This window comes from Pseudophryne corroboree, chromosome 2 (genome assembly GCF_028390025.1).
Source record: "Pseudophryne corroboree isolate aPseCor3 chromosome 2, aPseCor3.hap2, whole genome shotgun sequence".
Lineage (NCBI taxonomy): Eukaryota > Metazoa > Chordata > Amphibia > Anura > Myobatrachidae > Pseudophryne > Pseudophryne corroboree.
The window spans coordinates 728,611,817-728,638,623 of record NC_086445.1 but is presented as its reverse complement, the minus strand read 5'-3'; positions in this window follow the sequence as shown (position 1 = coordinate 728,638,623).

Below are 26,807 nucleotides of genomic sequence, written 5' to 3'. Positions count from 1 at the left end.
TTAATACTCCTGCGTTTTCTGCCCATGGGAATAAAGTTATGAATATTGCTATCCAGCAACCCTTTTAAAACATCCCACATTTCCGAAGTGTTCTTGTTATTAAACAGAATCTCCCACTCTATGTTGTTAAGTGCACATCTAAGCATACTGAAATTAGCCTTCCTAAAGTTAAAAGTTTTGGTGGAACACCTGTAGCTATGTTTCCTGAAACTGATGTCAAATGTGATCATATAGTGATCACTGTTACCCAAAGTCTCCCCAACTTTAGTGTTTGATATAATGTCCACATTATTAGTAATTACTAGATCCAGGGTAGTTTTACCCCTAGATGGGTCCTCGACTAATTGAGACAAGTAGTGATTCCTAAACATATTTAAGAACCTGCTGCTTTAGAACATGAATCGTTACTCCAGTTTATATCCGGGTAATTAAAATCCCCAATGACAAGGATGTCCCCCAATCCCGCAGCTGTTTTGATTTGCTGCAATAGTTGTTCTTCCTCATGTATGCTAATATCCGGCTGTTTGTAGCACGTGCCTATGACTAGTTTTTTTGCATCAATTCCCCCACTTGAGATTTCTACCCATAGTGACTCTACATTATCGCCAGTCTCCTCATAGATAACCTCCTTTAGGAATGGTTTAAGTGATGGTTTAACATAAAGATATATACCTCCTCCTCTTTTGTTATCCCTGTCCCTCCTAAAAAGAGAATACCCCTCCACGTTAGCAACCCAGTCGTGAGAGTCGTCCCACCATGTTTCCGTAATACCTATGATGTCATACTCAGCCTTTGATGTTAACAATTCAAATTCCCCCATTTTACCTGCTAGACTTCTTGCGTTTGCAAGCATACATTTTAGTTTATCGGTTCCTTTATTTGTTTGTTTGTTTTCCTAAAGATTTCCCATCCTGGTTAACTAGTGCATCCACAGAGTTACTGATACAGACTGTCCTCCTCGCTCCCTCTCCAACCCCAACTTAGTATTGCCCACCTTACTTTTCTCTTTGGTCAACCCAATGTTCCCGTCTAAAATCACCACCCTGACATAAGTATTTTCCCTTAAATCCCGTACATTTTCTATAGTCTGTAATGATGACACATAATGGTTATTATTTAATGCTTTAGCAATACCTTTCTTAACACCCTTAATAGAACCCATGTAAATACCCATACCGGCTGCACTTTCCCTCCCCCCTTCTCCACCCCCATTTATCTCACTACCACCATCACTACTATACTCGCTGCATGACCCATAGTTTCTAGCTAAACCCTCCCCCCAGGCTCCTAGTTTAAAAGCTCCTCCATTTATAGAAGTAAATAATTTTGTTAAGCAGTGAAAAACTGCAGTTTTATGGGCTGGCTTGCCCACTTATATAACCAGATGCTGTTAGTGTAACTCAGACTCAATTTGGATACTTAAATTAGTAATCTCTAAATATTTTTATTTTATATTGTAATCCTAGCCAGTGGAGCTGCAGAAGGAAGAAAATGTCGACTTACCCGCCGTTGCTTCGGATATCCATGTATCCAGTGCATCCCCAAACAGGGCCTCACCTGTGTAGGGTAGGTTCTTCAAACTTTTCTTGGATTCTGCGTCTGCCGACCATTGCCGTAACCACAGTCCTCTGCGTGCCAACACCGCCATGGTTGAGGCCCTTGCTTTAAGCAGGCCAAGGTCCTTCATGGCTTCTACCATGAAACCTGCAGAATCCTGTATGTGACGTCAAAACAAATCAATATGCAATTGTACTCTAGGTACCAAAGACAGCGCTTAGTGATACACAAATTAAAAAATAAAAATAAAACGGATGTATGCAGACAGGTGGAAAGGATCAATCAATATTTATTCAATTTCTATTTGGTCGGTTTAAAATACTTTGTTACACATGTAAGGGCATTATGTAAACAAGTTAAAACATGACTGACTTGAAGCAAGCTGGGGGATCGTGTGCAGGGCACTAATAAATAACCAGTGGTTGGTGGACCTATGTTTCCTGGGCATAAATGGTAAGTCTCTCTATTAATAGTTACCGATCCTGGATAGTAGTGCCACACGGTCCACTAGTATGGTCCTTACGCGTTTCGCTGACTTCCAGGGGCAGCTTTATCGACCTTTGATAAAGCTGCCCCTGGAAGTCAGCGAAACGCGTAAGGACCATACTAGTGGACCGTGTGGCACTACTATCCAGGACATTTGGACGGTGGACCTTCTTCAGAACAAACCTTGGACTCTCTCTGACGACCCTTCCATTGCTAAACGGAGAACCTATTTCCCCCAACCGGTGTGTTGAAATCTCTTCATGCTGAGACATCACCAGGGAATGTGATATTTGGTTCCACCAGGATCGGTAACTATTAATGGAGAGACTTACCATTTATGCCCAGGAAACATAGGTCCACCAACCACTGGTTATTTATTAGTGCCCTGCACACGATCCCCCAGCTTGCTTCAAGTCAGTCATGTTTTAACTTGTTTACATAATGCCCTTACATGTGTAACAAAGTATCTTAAACCGACCAAATAGAAATTGAATAAATATTGATTGATCCTTTCCACCTGTCTGCATACATCCATTTTATTTTTATTTTTTAATTTGTGTATCACTAAGCGCTGTCTTTGGTACCTAGAGTACAATTGCATATTGTGTTCAGTTTGGAGTGACGTTCCAATTTTTTCCAGCTGCTAGAGGAGAATCAACTCTGTCAAGCGCGTGGCATACCCACTCTTGTGAGTGAGGTTAAGTTTTTATTTTTTGTTAAAACAAATCAATTGTCATTCCTATCCATGGTATCTAATTCATCAAGTAAGGTGCCTGAGTCACCCCTGTAGCAGTGTATAGTGATTTGAGAGTTGTCTCAATCTTACGGTCAGCGGGCTCCTTTAAGGAGGTTGTACCAGGGACAGGTAGAACCAGGCACATCCACACCTGCTTGCAGGAGGAGGAGAAACCGTTCCAGTTGAAACTCCACCGTAGGAAACTTCTTGGATTCACACCAAGATACATACTTTTCCAAATGCGATGGTAATGTTTAGACGTTACTCCTTTACTAGCCTGTATCAGGGTAGGAATAACCTTGTTCGGAATGCCCATCCGAGCTAATATCTGGAGTTTAACCTCCATGCCGTCAAACGTAGCCGTGGTAGGTCTTGATTAGCGAAAGGCCCCTGCTGCAGAAGGTCCTCCCGAAGAGAAAGAGGTCTCGGGTCTTACAGCAGTAGATCCGCGTACCAAGCCCTTCTTGGCCAGTCTGGAGCAATGAGGATTGCCTGAACTCTTGTTCTCTTTATGAGTTTTAGAGTCATTGGAATGAGTGGAAGTGGAGGAAACACGTACACTGACTGGAACACCCACGGCGTTACCAGGGCGTCCACCGCCACTGCTTGTGGGTCTCTTGACCTGGAACAGTACCACCGAAGCTCCTTGTTGAGACGGGAGGCCATCATATCTATTTGAGGTACACCCCAAAGATTTGTCAGCTCCGTGAACACCTCCGTATGGAGGCCCAACTCTCCTGGATGGAGATCGTGTCTGCTGAGGAAGTCCGCTTCCCAGTTGTCCACTCCCGGAATGAAGATTGCTGACAGTGCCAACGTGTGCCTTTCTGCCCAGAGGAGGATTCTTTTTACCTCTGACATTGCAGCTCTGCTCTTTGTTCCACCCTGTCGGTTTTATGTAGGCCACCGTCGTTACATTGTCCGACTGCACCTGAATGGCCCGATCTTGTAGAAGATGTGCCGCTTGTAGAAGATCGTTGTACACAGCCCTTAGTTCCAGAATGTTGATTGGAAGAATGGATTCCAGACTTGACCACCTTCCTTGGAGGGTTTCCCCTTGGGTGACTGCGCCCCAACCTCTGAGACTTGTATCCGTGGTTAGAAGGATCCAGTTCTGAATCCCGAACCTTCGACCCTCTAGAAGGTGAGGCAATTGTAGCCACCACAGGAGTGAAATCCTGGCTTTTGGCGACAGAGGTATCCTCTGGTGCATGTGCAGATGTCACCCCGACCACTTTTCCAGGAGATCCAGTTTGGAAGGACTGTGCATGAAATCTTCCGTACTGAAGAGCCTCGTAGGAGGCAACCATCTTCCCCAGAAAGCAAATGCACTGATAAACCGATACCCGGGAAGGCTTCAAGACATCCCGGACCATAGTTTGAATCACCAACGCTTTCTCCACCGGTAGAAATACCCTCTGCACTTCTGTGTCGAGGTTCATCACCAGGAAAGACGATCTCCTTGTCGGCTCCAAATGTGACTTGGGAAGATTCAGGATGCAGTCGAGTCGTGAGAGCAATGAACTGCAACAACCTCTCCCTGGATGATGCCTTTATCAGCAGATCGTCCAGATAAGGAATTATATTCACCCCCTGCCTGCGGAGGAGAATCATCTCTGCTATTACCTTGGTGAATACCCTCAGTACTGTGGAGAGGCCGAACGGCAGTGCCTGGAACTGATAGTGAAAGTCCAACAGCGCAAATCTGAGATAAGCCTGGTGTGGCAGCCAAATCGGAATGTGGAGGTAGCATACTTGATGTCTAAGGACACCAGAAACTCTCCCTCCTCCAGTCCTGAGATCACCGCTCTCAGAGACTCCATTTTGAACTTGAAGTCCCCCAGATAAGGGTTTAGCGACCTCAGGTTCAAAATTGGTCTGACCGAACCATCCGGTTTCGTTACCACAAATAGGTTTGAATAGTAACCCTGCTTTACCAGATGAGGTGGAACTGGAACAATTACATCTGACCTTTCCAATTTTTGAATGGCTTCCTGAGGGATAGCCCTTTCTGTCAGCAAAGCTGGGAAGCCTGATTTGAAGAACCTGTGGGGTGGAAGCTCTTGAAACTCCAGTTTGTACCCTTGGGACACAATATCCTGTACCCATGGATCCAGACCGGACGACACCCAGACGTGACTGAAATGTCTGAGCCTCGGTCCCACCTGCCCGTTCTCCAGGCAGGGAGGTCCACCGTCATGCTGAGGATTATGAGGACACAGAGGCAGGTTTCTGGTCTTGGGAACCTGCAGGTGCCGTTTTTTTGGATTTTGCTCGCCCACCTCTGAAGAAAGTGGTAGGAGTCTTGGACTTTTTAGCTCTTGCAGACCGAAAGGACTGCATAGAGGATGTAGAAAAAGGATTCTTCGTCGTCTGAGAGGCTGAGGGAAGAAAGGTTGACTCACCAGCTGTTGCCGTGGAAATCCACGCATCCAATGCTTCCCCAAATAGAGCCTGGCCTGTGAAGGGTAGGTTCTCCACACATCTCCTGGATTTCACGTCTGCAGACCATTGGCATAGCCAGAGTCCCCTGCGTGCTGAGACAGCCATGAACGATGTCCTTGCAGTCAGATTACCCAGGTCCTTCAGGCCTCCACCATGAAACCCGCTGAATCCTGTATGTCACGTAAAAACAATTCAATGTCACTTCTATCCATAGAATGTGCCTGACCACTTTACTATAGCTTTAGAAATTCATGCACAGGCAATAGTGGGCCTTAACGCCACTCCTGTAGCAGTGTATATGGATTTGAGCGTAGTTTCAATCTAGCGGTCTGCCGGTTCTTTCAAAGCGGTAGAGACAGGGACAGGTAAAACCACCTTTTTAGACAGTCTAGATATGGAAGCGTCTACTATAGGTGGGTTTCCCCACTTTTTTCTATCATCCTCAGGGAAAGGAAAAGCCATAAGAACCCTGTTTGGGATCTGGAATTTTTTCTCTGGATTTTCCCAGAATTTTTCAAATAATGTGTTTAATTCACTAGACGCAGGGAAGGTCAGGGAGGCGTTCTTATTGTTTGTAAAGTAAGCCTCCTCTACCTGTTCAGGTGGTTTGTCAGTAATGTGTAACACATCCTTAATAGCCTCAATTATGAGTTGCACCCCCTCTTGCCAGGGAAGCCTCATTCCCCCCCCGCATATCAGCATCACCTTCTGCTGTGTCAGAGTCTGTGTCGACTTGCATAATCTGAGCAAGCGCACGCTGCTTTGGGCATACACCAATGGATTTTGAGGCAGTGGGGACAGAACCAGAAAAAAACGCCACAGTTTGTTTTAAAACCTGCGATTCAGTCTCATAATGCGCAATTCTAGTATAAATCTGGGATATCATTCCCTTAATAGAAGCCACCCACTGGGGCTCAGATTCAGACGGCTGAGACAAAATATTACATTCCTGCGTACATGGAATGGATTCCTCTGGAGAAGATACATATTCTGCCGCACAAGACACAGAGTCCTTGGACATGGTTATGTGAGAAATTAGCATACACACACACACACACACACACACACACACACACACACACACACACACACAACCATGGAATTGTCAGATACTGTTTCCCCAAAGTACCTTCAGAGAAACACAGAGCTTGGAGCCAGCAGACACAGCGTCCCAGTAGACAGTTATAGAATAACTGCCAGGCGCTGACTGTGTACCCTTAATAGAATTACACAGTTAATATACAGCCTCCCCCCCTTCTACCACCCCCTTGTATCGCACAGGATATCTGGAGTCGTGGAGCGCCAGCGCTCCCTGTCAGCGTCCCAGCGTGTGGATCTGCAGGGAGAAAATGGCGCCAGTGAGCTGCTGGGTCTGCTCTGAGAAGCTCCGCCCCCTGAACATGGCGCGTCTTCCTGCACATTTCAAATATTTATACTGGCCTGAGGTAATATTGCTAGCAGTGTAACCGAAGCACCTGATAGCCGGAGTGACCAGTTGAAAGGGTATCGCACTGGCCCAGAGCGCCCCTCACATCACTGCATCTGTACCGCTGAGCCTTCCGGAGTGCAGTGTCAGTACTGCGCTCCTAACCCTGTAGCCGCCATACACACCGGCTCCACGCTTGTCAGGTCACCGGAGATACACTCACTACCGCGATCTTCTGGCTCTGTTAGGGGGTGGCGACATACTGCGGGAGTGAGCGGTCACCTCGGGGGCTAATGATCATCACCCTCAGGAGCTCAGTGTCCTGTCAGCGGAGATAGTGGCCATTAACCTCAGAGGGTTGGACACTACTCCCCCCCTAAGTCCCACGAAGCAGGGAGGCTGTTGCCAGCAGCCTCCCTGTGCCTAAATAGTCTTAAAAAAATAAAATAAAACCAAAGAAGCTCTAGGAGCTCCCCTAGCTGTGACCAGCTCCTCCGGGCACATTTTCTAAACTGAGTCTGGTAGGAGGGGCATAGAGGGAGGAGCCAGCCCACACTATTAAAGTCTTAAAGTGCCCATGGCTCCTGGTGGACCCATCTATACCCCATGGTACTAATATGGACCCCAGAATCCTCTAGGACGTAAGAGAAATAACTGTAGCTACATACTACTTTTAAGGAACCTTCATCCTCTAGTGTCATAAAGGACTATATCCTAAGGACTGGTTGCTTAGATATTAATTCTACACCTGCAACATCCACCCTGTGAATTGCACATCAATAAAAAATTGCTTCTAGTTCACAGACCGTGTAAATTCTGGCATGACTGCCTATTCTGACAGTATTTAAATACACAACAGAATCAGAGTATTCACTAAGCTACAGGAGTCACACTGAAGATGGAAGGTGTTGAACCACTTGCCTGGCATGGTTGCATAATATGCAACCACACCAGTAAGTGCTTTATCTGGGGTGGTCTTATGTTTGCCGACGGCTGGGCTCCCGACGATCAGCATACTGGCGCCGGAATCCCGACCGCCGGCATACCAACATCTTTTCTCCATCTTGGGGGTCCACGACCCCCCTGGAGGGAGAATAGATAGCGTGGCGCACCACTTTGCCAGCTGTCGGTATGCCGGCGCCAGTATGCTGGTCGTATGCTGGTCGCCGGGAGCCCGGCCGCCGGCATAGCCTACTACACCCCTTTATCTGACCTGGTCGCACAGGATGCAACCAGTCAGATAGACAGAGTGTGTAACTGCTGCAGGGAAGAGTAACTTCCCTCTGCTGCAGCTCTCGGAGAGACCTTTAGGTTCTCTGCACCCTCCCCCAGTGTTTTCCCTGCTGCCAATCATTGCTGATCGGTCAACACAGCGGACACCCAGCGACTGCAGATAAATGCGCTTAAAGTGTAAATTAACCCCCCCAAGCCCCCACTGCGAACTTGGCAGCTGTTAAAATGAAAGTCGTGAAGGTTGCAATGTTTTCGATGTTCTCGATGGTGCTGACCGATGTTTGAATAAAGCAAAACCTTATTATTTTTCATTCAAAAAAAAGTTTCTTTATTTTTAACTAAAATCATTTTGTATAAGGTTTGTATACATGTTCCTCACCTAACTCATTTACAACCCCCCTGACAATTTCTGAGCATTTTTTGGATAAAAAAAATCTTCAGTTAATTGGTTAAGATGAAAACTTTTTCACTATTAAGCATAATGTGCAGCAGAACGTGGGGGGAAAAGCAAGAGTATAATCAACTTCCATAGTAGGCACAGGCTAATAGAGCAATGACTAGAGTCATTGAAACAAATCCTGATACAGAGTACTTGTAACGGAAAACTTAACTTGATGGATAGTCCTGAATATGGTATCTGGTTGATAGATAGACAGTGTCTAGTTAGACAGTCAATAGATAGACACCATATGTTAGACAGACATTAGGTTGACAGGGTCAAAAGGTCGACATGAAAAAGGAAGACAGTACAAAAGGTCGACATAAAAAAGATAGACAAAATGTTTTTTTTTTTTATTTAACATGTTTTTGGACTATTTCATAACTTCTCTATCCATGTTGGCATAGAGTTGGTTATAAACCAGCAAGCCACCGAGCCAGAAGCGTGGCGAGCGAAGCGAGCCCCGCGAAGGTATGCCTTTTTACAATTGGGGGTCCCAGATGACAAAACTATCCACACAAACACAAAAATGCAAAAAACATGGTGTCTACCATTTTCATGTCGACCATTTTAATGTCAACCTTTTGTACGGTCTACCTTTTTCATGTCGACCTTTGGACCCTGTCGACCAAATGTTTGGCTAACATATGGTGTGTATCTACTGACTATCTAACTAGACACTGTCTATCTTTTATACCACACCCCCTGAATACATAGTGGTGCAGATAGAATGAGCAAGTCCAGGGTGTAGTCCACTGCTGCTTAATTGGCCAAATATGCAAACACAGAGTCTGAGGTGTGCTGAATGCACCATTAGGAGAATGATCTTTAACCACTTAAATAACCTCATGCAGCTGGCTATACACAGGTTCAGGGTGAAACCTACAGGTGCTAAATTGTCAATTAGTCCAGTTATGCAAACCAGTTGCGGATCCGGGGGGGGGGGGGGGGGCTGTCATGTCTGGTACTTAAAAAACAAACAAAAACACTCAGCAGTGCCTTTAAAAAAGAAGCGGCGGCGCAGACCGCGATGAAGGGTCACGTTACGGCGGCAGCAGTACTAATGAGTCATAATGACTCATTACAGTGCGCTGCGTACAGCTGGAAGACTCGGAGGAGAGGCTTTCCCCTTCTCTCCTCCACTCGGAGTCGCACGATAGAGCCGGCAGCGCTGTTTCACTGCTGCCTGCAGCGTACGCGTTGCGGCTCGCTCTCAGTGGGTGGGGGGCGCTATTTCCACCTGGAAGTCCGACGGGGACCTAACAGCTGTTTCTGATGTGTGTGCGGGTGGCGTTGCCCCTAATTCATGTAAGATGCCATGTGGGCATGCCTGGGCACCAGGAGTTGGCTTCTCTTTACTGGTATGTTTCCACAGAGTAGAGTCATTTACAGCTGTGTCTAACTACAGAAACATATGTCTGCAAATATATATACTGTATGTGTGTGTGTATATATATATATATATATATATATATATACACACACACACACTTTTTTTGTAACACAATTATGTTAATAGGGGCCCCTACAAGTTTGTTGTCCAGGGGCCCCCTCAAACCTTAATCCGGCCCTGCTGGGGCAGGACGCTCGCCAGTCGCCACTACCGCATGGAGCAGAGGAGAGCCGTCTGAGTGGGTGGCCCGCTCCCTGCCTCCCCATTGCCGCCATCTGAAGCTCCCAGAGGAGGTCAGTTTATCTTTAGGTATAAACAGTATATGTTGCTTGGAAACATATACTGTTTGTACCAAGGAAAAACAGTATATGTGTATGCATACCTTGTGGCATAATGTGAATTTTGGCTCATACCGTGTGCCATTATGTGAATTTCGGCTCATACCGTGTGCCATTATGTGAATTTCGGCTCATACCGTGTGCCATTATGTGAATTTCGGCTCATACCGTGTGCTATTATGTGAATTTTGGCTCATACCGTGTGCTATCATGTGAATTTCGGCTCATACCGTGTGCTATAATGTGAATTTCGGCTCATACCGTGTGCTATAATGTGAATTTTGGATCATACCGTGTGCTATAATGTGAATTTCGGCTCATACCGTGTGGTATAATGTGAATTTCAGCTCATATCGTGTGGTATAATGTGAATTTCAGCTCATATCGTGTGGTATAATGTGAATTTCGGCTCATACCGTGTGCTATAATGTGAATTTCGGATCATACCGTGTGCTATAATGTGAATTTCGGATCATACCGTGTGCTATAATGTGAATTTCGGATCATACCGTGTGCTATAATGTGAATTTCAGATCATACCGTGTGCTATAATGTGAATTTTGGCTCATACCATGTGCTATAATGTGAATTTCAGCTCATATCGTGTGGTATAATGTGAATTTCGGCTCATATCGTGTGGTATAATGTGAATTTAGGCTCATACCGTGTGCTATAATGTGAATTTCGGCTCATACCGTGTGGTATAATGTCTGTTTCCCCAGTGAATCTTTCCCTTCATGCCTCTGTAAACCTCACTACAAATGTCTCGCTACTCCCTCCTACTCCTACAGAGACCTTAGGTACCCACTGCCTCTCCCTGACCCCCTCTCCTTGTTACCCACTGCCACCTCCCCCTGGCATCACCCACTTTTTCCTCGTCACCCTTTCCCCAGTGTTACCCACTCTGCCTCTCACTGTCACCCTCTCTCTGTCACCCACTGCCTCTCCATCTCCCACTGTCTCCTTCATCCACTGCCTCACTATAAACCCATAACCCTCTCTCTCCTGTCACTCGCTGCCTCTCCAAAGTGTCACCCTCTTCCAGTCTTACGAATACGACGTTCCCTTTGAGGCCATGATCCTTGTTGCTAGGTCATGCCCCTGTTGTGAGGCCATGCGCACCTTCATGGGACCGCATGCCTTCGGCATACACAAGGTGCCCCCCTGTCACTTTCTCCTGGATCCGCCCCTGATGCAAACACACATAATCTGAAGGAACATAGCAGAATTATTTAGGAACATAATTAAGCACCCCTAGTAAGGACTTACCCCGTTTGGGTGCTGACTGCTTGTTATAGGAGAAGCCTGTTTTCTAGAGATGAGCGGGTTTGGTACTCAGAGAACCGAACTCCCCCCGAAACCTAAGAGATCCATAGCGATCAGAGCCACAGCTCAGATCTCCCTGCCTGCCCCGGATCCCCAATCGAGGCAAAACCTCAGGATCCCACTGTAAGATCCTGAGGTTTTGCCTCGGGTGTCAGTCCCACTGTATTCAATGGGCTGACCGCTGATTGGCTGATAGAGCAGTCTGTCATGGCTCTCAGCCAATCACCTTGTCCCCATTGAGTATATTGGGGCAAGATGGATGCCCCCACCGCATTCGCGGCGGCCTGTATTGCTGACACTGCAGGCACCGCTACACTGAGGACACCTTCGGCACTCCCGCATTGCCAACACTGCCGGTACCCCTGCACCGCCGACACAGAGGACACCGCTGGCACCCTTGCACTGCCAACACTGTCGGCACCACTGTATTGAGGACACCACTGGCACCCTTGCACTGCCAACACTGTCGGCACCACCGCACTGAGGACACCGCTGGCACCCTTGCACTGCCGACACTACTGCACTGAGGACACCTCTGCACTGCTGACACTGCCAGCACCACCACACTGCGAACACTGCTGGCACCCCTGCACTGCCGACACTACCACACGGAGGACACCGCTGCACTGCCGACACTACCGCACTGAGCACACCACTGACAACCCTACACTGCCAGCACCATCACACTGCTGACACTACCGCACTGAGGACACTGCTGACACCCCCTGCACTGCCGGCATCACCGCACTGAGGACACCGCTTGCAACCCCAACACTAAGGACCCTCTGTACAGTAAGTGCACTATTGGTGTATCTGACCCACATTGTATTTAACCTGCACTGAAACCCGCGCTATATCCAACTCGCATTGTATTTGACCCACACACTATCCAACCCACACTGTATTTGACATGCACTTTATCCCGCCAATGCTGTATCTGACCCACGATATATACAACTCACAGTGTATGCGACCCATACTGTATCCGACCTTGCACTGTAGCCAACCCGCACTCCGACCTGCACTGTAGCCATCACGCACTATATCCAACCCGCAATGAATTCCACCGACACTGTATCTGACCCACACTGTAACCTGCATTGTATCTGACCCGCTTTGCATCCAACTGTAACCCACACTCTATCCGACCAGCACTGTAACCTGGTCAATATTTAACTGTGTTCCAAAGTATTCCGCACTGTACTACGCAGGTACGGAATGCTGTTTTTTTATGATTGGGGAGATTTTGGGGAGCTGCTCAACAAAAAAGCTGATTGATCGGGGCTTTACATGGGCACAGAGTGCCAGTTATCAGTGACCCAGGGCCCCCAGGAGGGAGGTACAGACTGGGCACTGAGAATAGGCATGTGCACTTGTGTAGGGGGCATCAATGTCTGCTGTTGCTTATTTACACATGATTTCAGGTTTTTTTTTTCTTTGCTGTCTGGTAACTACTTTAGAGCAATGATATTGTACACACGATTCTCAGGAAATTTCTGTGTTGGATTGTTTTCTATTGATAGTACTTGTGAGTTGGTTTGATTGGTTATTGCTAGTACAGTACTAATTTGTAAATTACTGCCGTGTGTTTGTGCCGCTGCTCTGTTGCTTAGTTTAGCCAGCCAGCCTTTGGTCTATGGGGGTCATTCCGACCCTTTCGCACACTGCTTTTTTCGCAGCCGTGCGAACGGGTCTGAACCGCGGCTGCACGCAGGCCCCAGTGTGCATGCGCGCCTTCGCCAGGCAGCGACCAGAGCAACGACAGAAGTGTTCGCAGCGGCGAACGCTAGAAGATTGACAAGCATAAGGCGGATCTGGATGTTTTCGGGGAGTGGTGAGGCGAACGCAGGTGTGTTGAGGCATTTGCAGGGCGGGTGTCTGACGTCAATTCCGGGACCTGACAGGCTGAAGTGATCGCAGTGGGTAAGGCAGAAGCTACTCAGAAACTGCATGAAATGTTTTTGCATAGCTTGGCTGCACAAGCGATCGCACCCTTGCTATGCAAAAAAACCCTCCCCCATAGGCGGCGTCTATCTGATCGCATGGGCAGCAAAAAGTTGCAGCGTGCGATCAACTCGGAATCACCCCCTATGTTAGTGAACAATATTGTGAGCAGTGAGGTGGCCAAAATTGCCTGGAAATGAGTGAAAATTAATGTTGAGGTTAATAATACCGTAGGAACAACCCCCCCCCCCCCCCCTCCCAATTCTGTGATTTTAGCTGTTTGTGTTTTTTAATTAAAAAAAAATACAGATCCATAACCCAAAAGGGTGGTTTTGGCAAAACCAATCCAGATCCAAAACATGAAAGGAGATCCAAAACCAAAACCCGAAAAGTGTCCGGTGCACATCTCTAGTTTATTCCATCTTGACTTTATCCACAGAAAACCGCATCACGCAAAGCCAAACTGCTTATGCAAATGGAGGGCCAAAGGCAACTCCTTTTTCCCAGTGCGTGAAACCCTTCGACATGCGATTATGCACTGTACACAGCTTCACCAAGCTCCTCTAGTTTGTGAATCCTCCAGTGAGCAGGTCCTCAAAGTGATATTTATGGGGTGTCAGCACTGCCTCAGACCACGGCTCCACGAGGCCCATATGCTGGGCATAAAATCAGGCTGTTTGGGTGCCCTCTGGTGAGAGTCTGACTCCTTGCCAGGCCACCCTCCAGCCTGCCTTCACACACTCTGAGTGTGATATTCCCGGGGTGCCACCCCTACCACAGACTGCGGCTCCAAGAGGCGCATCGCTGGGCAAAATATATCAGAGCAGAGCGGTCGGAAGTGCATGCAGCGCTGGGAGGTTCACAGCCGGAGGACAGCCAGCGGAGGGAACGGCAGTGTACACGGGTAACGCATTTCCCGATTAGAAAGCCCCCGCTAAAAAGATCGGCGTCCTGCGGATTTGGTGAGCTCCCACCTGGGAACATCCATCTATGCCAGACCTAACTGCTAACCAAATGTAACTGAAATTGCTACATATAAAAAAAGAGAACTTTTCCATCAGTGAACTTTTTAAGAGTGTGAACTTTTTAACAGTGGACCTTTTTAATAAAATCAGGATTTTGGTACTTACCGATAAATCCCTTTCTCCGATTCCACAGGGGCCACTGGAGCGTAGTTACAATGGGGAAATAGTAGCCAGGAATTGGGAGCTGGCACTTTAAAATTCTTCACTCTGTGGCTAGCTCCTCCCCTACTATCTCCCCTCCAAGCCAGTCTACGTAAAACTGTGCCCGAGGAGAGCTGGAAAAAACCAAACCGTAAGGTAGAGGAGGTTAATGAAGCCCTGTAAACCAGGATAACACAAACCAAACCTGGAACAGAACCTAACAAACAACCGGCTAGCCCGAACTCAACAAGCAGTCATATGGTGATCTGCAAACCGTTAAGCAAAAAACAAGGAGGAACAGCGCTGGGCGGGCGTCCAGTGGCCCCTGTGGAATCGGAGAAAGGGATTTATCGGTAAGTACCAAAATCCTGATTTCTCCTTCATCCACTAGGGGCCACTGGAGCGTAGTTACAATGGGGACGTCCCAGAGCTCCCAAAACGGGTGGGAGAGCGCTGAGAGTCCTGTAAAACCGCTCGGCCAAACTGTGATGCAGAGGCCGCAAAAGTGTCAAACTTGTAGAATTTGACAAAACGAATGTCGGTCCAACCAAGTAGCCGCCCGACAAAGTATTCATGGAGACCCCACTGGCAGCTGCCCACTAAGGTCCCATAACGCGCGTAAATTGCGCTCAAATGGAAAACGGAGGCTCCCGAGCCACCGCCAAGAAACCTGTCTGATGGTCAGATGTATCCAACAGCCCAGCCTATGCTGGGCCCCCTGCTATTTAGTACGGGAGCATCGTACAGAACAAAGAAGAAAAACCCTTTGTCGAATAGCCTAAGACAGGGGTGTCAAAGACAAGGCCCGCGGGCCAAATCCGGCCCGCCAGACCTCGTCTGATGGCCCGCGGTGCCGCCGCCATGAAACCCCCTTCTCCCGAGTGCCCAGCTCGGGGGGGGCGGGGTTTCGCGGAATGACGCGATTGCGTCGTGACGTCACGGCGCAAACGCGTCATTCAACGAAACCCCGTCGGAGGAGGGAGAAGGGAGCCGCGCAGACGAGGAGGGAGAGGCGGCTGAAGAGCGGCGAGAACCGCTTCAAATGTAAGTCAGCCCCTCTCCCTTCCTCTCTTTCTCTCTCTCTCCCTCCTTCCACCACCTGCCGCAATGTGTAAAATGGGGACCTGTACCTGCCGCTATGTGTAAAATGGGGACCTGTGCCTGCCACAATGTGTAAAATGGGGACCTGTGCCTGCCACAATGTGTAAAATGGGGACCTGTGCCTGCCACAATGTGTAAAATGGGGACCTGTGCCTGCCACAATGTGTAAAATGGGGACCTGTGCACTATAAAAGGGGGCACATGGCTGGGCACTATAAAAGGGGGCACATGGCTGGGCACTTTAAAAGGGGGCAGATGGCTGGGCACATATAAGGCAGGTGGAGCGGTAAATTTTGGATAGACCTACAGATACAACCGGCCCTTTGATGGGGACCAAACTGCTGATGCGGCCCCCGATGAATTTGAGTTTGACACCCCTGGCCTAAGACCTCTGTAGAGAGAGTCGGCGAGCCTTGACAACAGTCAACTAGTAACTGGAAAACACTAGTGTCAGATTTATATGAAAAACGGACATCCCCTTTGGAAGAAACGACCTCTGAGGCCGAAGCTCAGCCGGGTGAGTTGCCAATAGAGTACTCCCTGAAAGAGAGCCCCAACTTACGGCCGCCAGGCAAATCTCTTTTGGAAGAAAACCGAAAAAGGAAGAGACCAAAAATTTCAGGTCAATGTGGTTTGAAGCGCAGCCATGCAAAACCTCCCAGAGAAACCCAAGATGAAGGCTGAATGGTAACTGAAAGAAGGGGAAAACCCCTTTTTATCCTTATTATGTCCCTTAAAGTTTTCCAAAAGTGGCAAAAGCGAGAAGAGGTAACAGACTTCTGAAATCGGGGCCCAGTAGGCCTAACCGAACTAGGGAACTCCTCCCTTCTGAGGTCTCGTGAACAGTAACATGGTTAAATGAAACCAGTGTAAGATTGAACAAGGAAAAGGACCCTGTTGAAGTAGACAGTCCAGTCTAGGTAGGAGCCAAGGCTCCTCTACTGACAACAGGTGCAGGCTGGATCTTCAAGTCATGGGTGGCCCAACCAAAGCCACCGAGAGGACTAGCACGCATATTCTCCTCCTGTGTTACCGAAAGTGAGGTAGAAATAGAAAAGGAGGCAAGATAGAATAACCAGAAAACTCCCAGGAGCCCTGAGGGCATCCTCGGCTACTGCCACCAGAGCTCACGTCCCTGAGTAGTAAAGGGTTAAAGAGTCAGTCAGAACGCCCTGAGGTCGATTCGGAATCTCCGCCCACAGCAGACCAGCTGACAAAACTCCGGGGAATGTTCCCTCACCCAGGAGTCTGACCTGGTGGCCTGACCTGGAAAGAAGATTGTTGTCCCCCGCTCAGAGGGGAATGTAGGCGACCACTCATTTCGTCACAACTTGACTGAAGAAATAGAGTACCTGGTGCCGAGGAAGGAAAAATCCTCTGACGGACCGTGTTGAGAAAACGTCTACGAGGAGCATAAATTGGATCTGTGTCGAACCAGAAGCTCCTGGATCCTCCGGATCTTCAGAAGCCACGTAATGTACAGAGTGGGATAGTAGCAGTAGATTGTCCCATTAGGGAACCAACGTCACCTCCTGCCTTTGAAAAAGTTATTCTGCAAACTTCCTGAACCCTGTGGGATCGGAAGAGAGACCGAAAGGAAAGGACTGACCGTGAAATTGAGAATCCTGTAATGCGAATCTGAGAAAAGCCCAATGAGGAAACCCAACCGAAATCAGTAAACAGGCATCTCTGAAGACAAGGGACACGTAAAATTCCCTTTCTTGTTCAAACTAGCAATCACAGACTGATAGGATTCTAAGGCCAGAATATGCCTGGCCAAGCCCACTGGCTTCGGAACGTGAAAAGAAAACAAAGACCTGAGAACTGTCCCGATTCAAATGATATGTGAAAAACAGGGATCAACACCCTTTTGCGGTTAGGAGCATATGGAGCGCCTCCTGCAGTATGACTCCTGTCATCGTAAATCGTCCGACCCATGCCGAGGGACTCCTGAGACTGTTGTACTCCAAAATCTAGTCTGTAACCGCCCACGGACATGCGCCTATCCTGGGACCCTCCAGGTGGTAGGAAGGTCTGACCTGTAGTGGGTGTATAGGATGACCTAAAATCAGACTGGACCGAGGCTGTTGAACCTCTGCTTCAGCCTTTTACCTTGAGATCCCCTGGCGACGGAGATATCGCCCGTGTGGAGTCGAAAGCTTGAAAGGGCACGGAAAAATCTAAAGGAAAGACCGGTAAAGGTCCGTCTTGGAGCTGGGGCAGTAGTATGATAAAGCAAAGTGGACTTACCTCCAATGGCTCAAGAAATCCTGCAGAAAGTTCCTTCCTCTGAACCATCTGCCACGTAGGATTTCATGTTCACCTGTCACTGTCGCAGCCCCAGAGGTCGTCGGACTGTCGCAGCCCCAGAGGTCGTCGGGTTAAGACAGCCCAAACAAAAATGCAGGTTCCGAGTCTGCAGACGTGGAGACCTCCAAAGAACATAAAGCAGAATCGTGATTCTGACCTATACCACAGTATCAAATGATCCTGATGCGAAACATCCTGTAACCTAGAGGACAATTGTTCCACAACCTACCTGCTCCAGACAAGGTAGAACCCAGCTGCCACATATGTGTCTTCGAAGGAACCCTGAGCAAGGTTGCCTCAGGAAAACGGCAGCTTGTTGGACCGGCGATACATCGAGGGGTATACCCTGGAGAGGTCCTGATACCATTTCCTGCCGTCTGCGGGGAAAGGATAGGAAAACAGACATTGTTTGATACCTGAAATTGTGTATTCGGGTGTCTGCCGGCCGCCCACCGGAGCCTACCCAGCTCATCCGAAACTGGACCAGTCGCTGTCATTTCGTCATCGGCGTCGAACCCTGATGGACTTGGCATGCCCGCCTCCTTTACCTGCAGTCTCAGACGAACTGCTGTATAATGCACCTGGATATTCTGAGACACTGGTTCAGACTCCACAGAAAACGGACCTCATCAGTATCCTGGACATCTTTCTCCACCTCCCGGAGAGGGCTTTCCACTGCTGAGTTGTGTAACATGGAAGGTTATCAAGGCTCTTTTAGAAACCTGGAGAGGTGAAATGACATACAAGGTCTCTGGTTAACAGCGACATTACCTGCATAATCTGAGCTTGTCAAACAGGAGTGTCCTGCAGGTGCGTGGAGGGCTAAGCAGATGGCTCCACCGCATACTTCACACCTAAGAGGGAATTTCTTGACTATCCCAGGTGAGACAAACGAAAGGAGAAAAGGTGGGTTAAATAAACACAGCCCTATGTAAGGTCTGCACTATAATGTGTAGTGACCGACACGATTCAAATAAACTTTCTGGAGCAGCGGAGACCTGAACCAGTAGGTCTGCGCTGTGGGACAGGAGTCTTAGCCACTAGACTATAGGAGCTCCATTAAAGTATTTTTTTTTTGGATTCAAACCCTGGTCTCTTCAGATACCCGCTACAGCGACTGTTTGATGCCACACACATTCCCCAAATTACTACCAGTATTATTATTATTAAGTGAAACAAAGGAATAATAAAGGGAAGGTAACACCCGCCCTGTATGTAGATTACTGCTAAATTAGGAAGACGAAATACATGTTTCTCGGAGGCTCCGCTGGTTTCCCAAAATGGCGTGCAGTCTGCGAGAAAAGCCGGGGGGAAGAGTTATGTGGCAAGGCGGAGCTAAATGTGAAACCAGGTCTGTCTTATAATAAAAATATTGCCTATATATGGTAGTGTAACAGTATACACATATATACACATATATGTACATATATATACACACACACACACCCATACATAACCCCATACCTATATATATATACCCACATATATATATATATATAATTAAGCCAATTGGGTAGAGGGTGATATGTGAACCTGGGTTCCTATGCATAATCTGCTCCACTGTTATGGCCACCAATGCATTCATGAGCCCCTGATATAGAGCAGGCTCTAATCCATGTGTGTGTGTGCTGGGGAGCGGGGAGCCCGCTGAGCAAAGCGGAATTAAGCTCCTCTCAAACATTAAATGAAGCGGTAAACTCCCTGACTCTCCCTCCAGCAATGTGTGAAATGAAGCAGGGCCAAAATTTTACTAACCCGCTTCAGTTCCACGAAGCGGTGAGCGCCCTGTATCCCCCTCCGGCAATGCGTGCGGGGAGCAGGGAGCCCGCTGTACAGAGCGGGAAATGCAGTGGCTGGGGAGCGAGGCGCTGAGCCCGCTGTGCAGCGCGGGAGCCTGTAGCTTACCCGGAGCGGTGAGCGCCCTGTATCCCCTGCCGGCAAAGCGTGAGCAGGGAGCCCGCTGTACAGATCGGGAAATACAGTGGCTGGGGAGCGGGGCGCTGATCCCGCTGTACAGCGCGGAAGCCTGTAGCTTACCCGGAGCGGTGAGCGTGCAGCGGCCGGGTCGCGGGGAGCGCTCGCTGTAACTAGCAGGAGTTAGCTCCGCCCCCCGCTCTGGCGCAAAATTTAAACGAACCCGTCGGTGAGTGCCCTGCATCCCCGGCAATGTGTGTCGCGGGCGGGGAGCAGGGTTGAGCCGCAGTACAGAGCGGGCGCTGTGCATAGCGCACTGAAGCTCCGCCCACCCCTTAAAGGCGCCAAATTTGAATCAGAAAAGGCGCCTCTGTGTTATAATCTGACCCACTCCAGACACATGAGACCATACAGTGGGCACACTGAACGAATAAACATATTACTTAGAGCACATTAAACCAGTAAATGTGTAATGTCATAGAGAAATCATACATCAATGTGAAGGGGGGGTGTTTACTCACCACTGCTTTGCAGCTGATGGAGTGGCCCCGACACGCGCCGCACGCAGCGGTGTCCGGCCTCTGTTGACGGAGTGGCCCCAACACGCGCCGCACGCAGCGGTGTCCGGCCACTGCTACTTACCGCTGCCATGCTGCCGGAATCTTCTGCTGGATGGAGTGGCCCCGACACGCGCCGCACGCAGCGGTGTCCGCCAGCTCAGGAGAGCTCAGTGTCTCCCTCAGCCGGGGCCCATCCCGAGCCGCACGCAGCTGCGATGGGACCCCGCCGGCAGCTCCCGCGGTGCAGACTGGCAGTGGCAGAGCTGCCAGTCTGTGTGTGTAAGTAAGAAAAAATAAAATAATAAAGAAAAAAGAAAAATTCTTCAGCTAAACCCAAGTGAACCAGCTACCTCGGGCACTAAACTAAGACTGGCTTGGAGGGGAGATAGTAGGGGAGGAGCTAGCCACAGAGTGAAGAATTTTAAAGTGCCAGCTCCCAATTACTGCCTACTATTTCCCCATTGTAACTACGCTCCAGTGGCCCCTAGTGGATGAAGGAGAAATGTGTGTTCTTTTACACTTGTACTGGAAAATCCTTTATTGAAGTGGATATACAAATAGACTGCTTCTTTTATGATGAGCGTGGTATGCTCCGGAGATGGGGTATAAAAGCAACATTGTGAAGTGCTTTAAGAACTAGGTTCATTACTGAAGTGGACAGAGTATATGGACTATTTCTATATATTCCCCGTGAGACGTGGTGTAGGAGCAGCGCTGTGAAGCACTTTATTGTTTGTTTTAGATAAGAGTATCAGCAAGTCGCCTAGATAAGGGAGTATTCTGATCCCCTTATGATGCAGCTGAGCTGCCATGATTGCTATGATTTTGGTAAATACACGCGGGGCCATAGAAAGGTCAAAGGGTAGAACTTGAAAGTGGAAATGTTGCTGCAAGACAGCAAACTGGAGATACTGCTGATGAGAGGGCAATATAGGTATTATGTAGGGCTTCTATATCCTCTGGCTTGGTGGCTGGACGTCTTGGGCTTGTAAGCATTTAGAGTGTGACAGTATAGGGAAGGCTTACCCTCTGGCCTTGCCGCTGGGGCAAAAGGACCAAAAGGAGGAGGTCCGATGTATTGTAGAGAAGGCTGATGGCAAGCTGTTTTGGAGGCTGCCAAGTTAATGACCATCTTTTCCAGTTGAGGACCACATAGAAAGTCCCCATCATAGGGTAGTACTTCTAAGGCCTTCTTGGAATCTGTGCCAGCCTTCCATGAGCAAAGCCAGACTATACGGTGGGCTACTACAGAAGGCCTGACATTGGCTCCTGTAAGAGAATACAGAGATCTAAGACACAAATCTAGCCGTCTATCCGTCTGATCCTTTAGTGAAGTGCTGTAGGGTAAAGTTGAGCTTTTACCAAAAAGTGTCATATAGGAGTCCACTACCGGAGGAGTCTCCCACTTAATGCAATCAATTGCTGGAAGAGGATAAAAGGAGCTAAGCCTTTTTGGTAGGTGGAATCTTTTGCTAGGAGCCTTCCATGCCTCGGCTTTAGCCTCAGCAAAATGTTCAGAGTGAGGAAATTCAGCTACCACTGTTTTCTGGCGTTTGCATAGAGGATACTTTACCTTAGGTGCAGGATCCTCATCTTCCAATTGGAGAGTAAATTCCACTGCCCTCACTAAGCCAGCCACATTGAATTTAGAAGTCCTCCTCCTCAGCAGGGGAATTATCATCATCAGAGAGACCTTCATTATCTGCCTCACCAAGAGATTCCTCAGAATGAGAGAATAGCGTAGACTGTGATGATGGCACAGTGTTTAACTAAGCATTCTGTGACAAAGAATATGGCAACGTGCAGTGCGCAACACCCGACAGCATGTGATAAAATGTCCCCACAAATTACACTGAACTGTGGAACATGGAGAAGCCTGTACACACTTGGTATCTTATGATTACTTCTTTAGGAGAAAAAGAAAAGGGAAAGCTATTGTAATAGGAGGAACAACATATTAAGATGTCATCCATTTCTGTTCTTCGCCGCTCTCATCTCTGTCTAGCTACATACTTGAAAGCACCAGAACGCTATAGACAAGTCACCGCATCCTGGGGTGACGATTTAACTGCTACTGCACATGATTATGCTATACCATATATAGAGACCAGGAATTGGAGGAATACATCACTGTTCAACTGTGCAGCTGGTCTTAGTGTATGGGATAACCATCAGGAACACCCAGTGGCAGAGCCGGACCCCTTTAGGCAAAAACCCGCCCTTTTAATTCTGGGCATCCCACATCCCCATCCTTTCTATGATATGCAGTTTTTAGGTCGACAGTCTATAGGTAGACATGAGTTTTTTAGTTTTCATTTATGTAACTTTTTTTTTTTTTTTCCAATAAATGTTTATTGATTAAAGGTAAGAACATATTACAGCGAGTAATAGAAGACAGCATTTACAATTCAAATATCAATAAGTCCATTTGATACAAGCAATGACTGTTTACTTACTTAACATGGCCTGCTGTTGGGGGACTCCCCGGCTAGGGCCTTATCTGAAATTCAAGGTCGTTTCCGGACATTCTAGGTGCTAGTTGTCTCAATAAAGCATTTCCAATTTTTAAAACCGTTCAAGAAAACAAAACAGAAGAGTATAGAGTGGAAAGGAAGAAGAGAAAGAGGAAAAAAGAAAAAGGGAAGGGTTAGAGAATCTGAGAAGAGGGGGGAAGGGGGGGGGGGGGGGGGAGGTCACAGCGAATCTTCCGTGTCTAGTCTGGTCGGGGGTCTGAGGTGTATGTTTCTAGCTTCAGTCGTTCCCAGGAGGACAGCGGGGAAGCCCAGGTAGGGGATCAAGGTAAATGGTCAAGGTCGCTACAGCAATGTCGAGTAAGCTTTCGAGGCCTTAAATTCGAGCCAAGGGGACCAAGTAGTCGTGAACCCTTGGTTAGTCTCCGGTGTCACCCGCAATTCCTCCATAGTCATATACCAATCCACTCTGGCGACCCACTCCCTCACGGTAGAAGGATTAGTCGATCGCCAATGAACCGGAATGACCGCTTTGGCTGCGCTATTGAGAAACTTTAATAGAGATTTTTTATATGTTGACAGGGGCCATGAAGTACAGTTGTGAAGCCAGAAAGTAGGCTCCGAAGGAACCCCTGGATCCACTAACAATTTTGAAATTGCTATAACCTTGTCCCAAAAGGGACGAAGTTCGGGGCAGCTCCACCAGATATGCATCGGGGAGCCCGGATGATTGTTACATCTCCAACATGCATCTGTTATATTGGGAAACATTTTAGCTAATGTTTGGGGACACCTATACCAACGAGATAAGACTTTAAAATGCGTCTCGAGGACCGAATAACTAGAGGAGCTGGCAAAGGTGGCCTGAAAGCTCTTCTCCCAGTCCTCCTCCGACAAGTCTATCTGCACGTCATGGCCCCAGTCTCTAGCATATTTGGGCAGATCTGGGAATTTATTCTCAATCAGTATTCTATAGCACCTTGAGAGGAAGTGTGGTGGGCGAGAAGGCTCCAGGCAGAGGCTCTCAAAAGCTGTTAATGATCTACTCAGGCGCGGGCGTATAGCGCTCCCCATGGCAAAATGTTTTAATTGGAGATATTTCCAGATCTCTGAAGGCGAAAGGTTCCACTTGGATTGCATTAAGGGGAAAGGGACCACCTCTCCACGCTCCACCAGCACGCCGACACGTGTCACCCCCGCCCTTTTCCAAGAGTCGAATCCCCGGCCTGAGGCAGCCGGTGGGAAATCTGGGTTATTTAACAGTGGGGTCAGAGGGGAGTATTTAGAAGATATATGTGGTAGCACCCTAAGTCTGCCCCAGCGTGTAAGTGTAGGGCCAATAGTAGGGTGGTCTACATGTGGCAGCCTTGAGCGCCAGGGGTAGTATGCAATGGGGGCAGGCATCACCGTTCCCTCGATATGAACCCACTGTTTTATGTCATGTGGGCGCGACCATTCCATAATTCGGTGGAGAATAATGGCCTCATAGTACAGAGTAAAGTGCGGTAGCTGAAGACCCCCCTTGTGTTTAGGGCGAAAAAGGATGTCGTGCTGGAAACGAGGCCGTTTATCTCCCCAGACGAAGTCCCTCACCGAATTATGTAAGTCTCTGAACCATGCTTTGGGAATGGATATCGGGAGCGCCTGGAGGAGATAAAGGACTCTCGGCAGAACATTCATTTTGATGACACTAAGCCTCCCCAACCAGGATAGCCTTCTGTTGCCCCAGTCCCGGAACTCAGAACGGAGTGAGGTCAGTAGTTTTTTTAAGTTTTCGTCAAAAAGGCGTGATAGGTCTTTATGGAGTGTGATCCCCAAGTATTTGAAGCTAGAGGGATGCCAGTGGAAGGGGAAGGATCGTTTAAGGTTATCAAGAGCTTGGGAGGCCATTGACACGTTCACTGCCACTGACTTAGAGAGGTTAATCTTGAAGTTTGACATGGATCCGTATCTATCAAGCTCGGTCATCAGGTTGGGGACAGACACCACCGGGTTCGACAGGATAGCTAACAAGTCATCTGCGAACAGCGCGAGTTTGAATTCTCTACCCCCAGCCGTGAGTCCCGAGATGTTCGGATTTAATCTAATGGCTCCCGCCAAGGCCTCCATACAGAGGACAAAAATTAGTGGCGAGAGGGGACATCCTTGTCTAGTGTCATTCCTTATCGGAACCGGGGGCGGGACAAGTCTCCATTAATTTTAATCCTTGCAGAGGGGGAGTTATAAAGTGCAAAAATGCGCCCCAAACTGATCGGTCCCAGCCCCAGGTGACGCAGGACCCCCTCCATGAACATCCAATCTACTCTGTCGAAAGCCTTCTCGGCATCGGTAGAAAGCACCACCATCGGTTCATGTTTGCTCGAGGCCAAGTGTATCAAGTCAATGATCTTGGTGGTGTTATCGCGCGCCTCTCTTCCGGGTATGAAACCCACCTGATCCGAATGCACAATGTTGGGGAGTAGCAGCTTCAATCTGTTTGCTATAAGTTTAGCAAACAGCTTGACGTCTGTGTTGAGGAGGGATATGGGTCGGTAACTAGCACATTGAGCTGGGTCTTTCCCATCCTTTGGTATAATCGTAATGAATGCCTCTAATGATTGAGGGGAGAAACCCCGGTCGTCAGAGATCTTATTGAATGCCAGTAGCATTTTGGGTAGGAGAGTGCTCTTAAAGAGCTTGTAATAAGAAACTGTATAGCCATCTGGGCCTGGGCTCTTTCCGGAAGGAGCTTCGTTAAGGGCTTGTTCCAGTTCCGGGAGGGAAAAGGGGGAGTCTAGCCAAGCACTCTCATCCGCTGATATTTAAGGGAGTCCCGCGTCGCCAAGGTATCCCTCCACCAGGTCTCGAGTTGTCGACAGGGATGTCGGGGTTCCTGGTGTCCGGAGATTATATAATTTGGTGTAGTAAGTGTGGAAGGTTTCGGCGATGTCCTTTGTAAGGGTGCGGCGGGTCCCCGCTGCATCCTGTACCGACTGTATAAATAGCGTGGCCCTCTGCGCGCGGAGCGCCCTAGCCAATAGTTTCCCTGGCCTGTTGCCCCATTGATAAAAGCGGTTTCTACAGAGCCTGTAGTCCCTCTTAATGTCTGCAAACAACAATGTGTTGAGAGCAGATCTCGTCTCGGTCAGGGCGGTCAGCACCGATGGGGAGGGGTTCGTTTTGTGTGATGTCTCTAAGTCCTTAAGCCGCTGGAGTAAGGTAGTCTTTTCCCCGAGTCTCTCTTTTTTCAGCATGGAGCCTAGCTGTATGAGCTTCCCCCTTAGAACACACTTGTGGGCCCTCCCACACCGTGACCCGGGAGACATCTGGCGTCTCATTATCTAGAAAATAGTTCTCCAAAGTCTCAAGCAGCTGGGGTTGGAACCTCGTATCCATTAGAAGTTGTTCATTCAACCGCCAGGTACATTGCTTGGAGTGTGGATGGGATGTCTCCAGGGTCAGGTAGACAGGAGCGTGGTCCGGCCAAGTGATTAGTCCAATAGCGGTTTCCCTAACTAAATGTAGGAATCTGTGAGGTAGGAGGAAGTAGTCTAATCTAGAGTAAATGTCATGGGGTCTGGAGTAGAACGTATAGTCCCTGTCCCCGGGGGTCGTGGAGAGACCGCCGCACCCTACGGTGCGATGCTAGGGAGGGCCTTGCCGGCGCCCCAGAGATGTCCACCTCTGGTTGGAGGGTCCAATTGAGATCGCCTCCAATAACTGGAATACTCGCTACCAAGGGGGCTACGCGATTGAGAGCCTTCGCCAAGAAACTGGGTTGTGATTGGTTGGGAGCGTATAGGTTAATAAATGTATACGGCTGATCGAACAGTGTACATTTCACTAGGAGTATCCTGCCCTCCCCCAAGGATTCGGACGTTATATCTCGGAAAGGCAAACGTTTAGATAGCAAAATAGCTACTCCCAGAGATTTACCTTTGCTGTTGTTATTGTAGAAGGAATGTGGGTAGTTACGGTTTTTG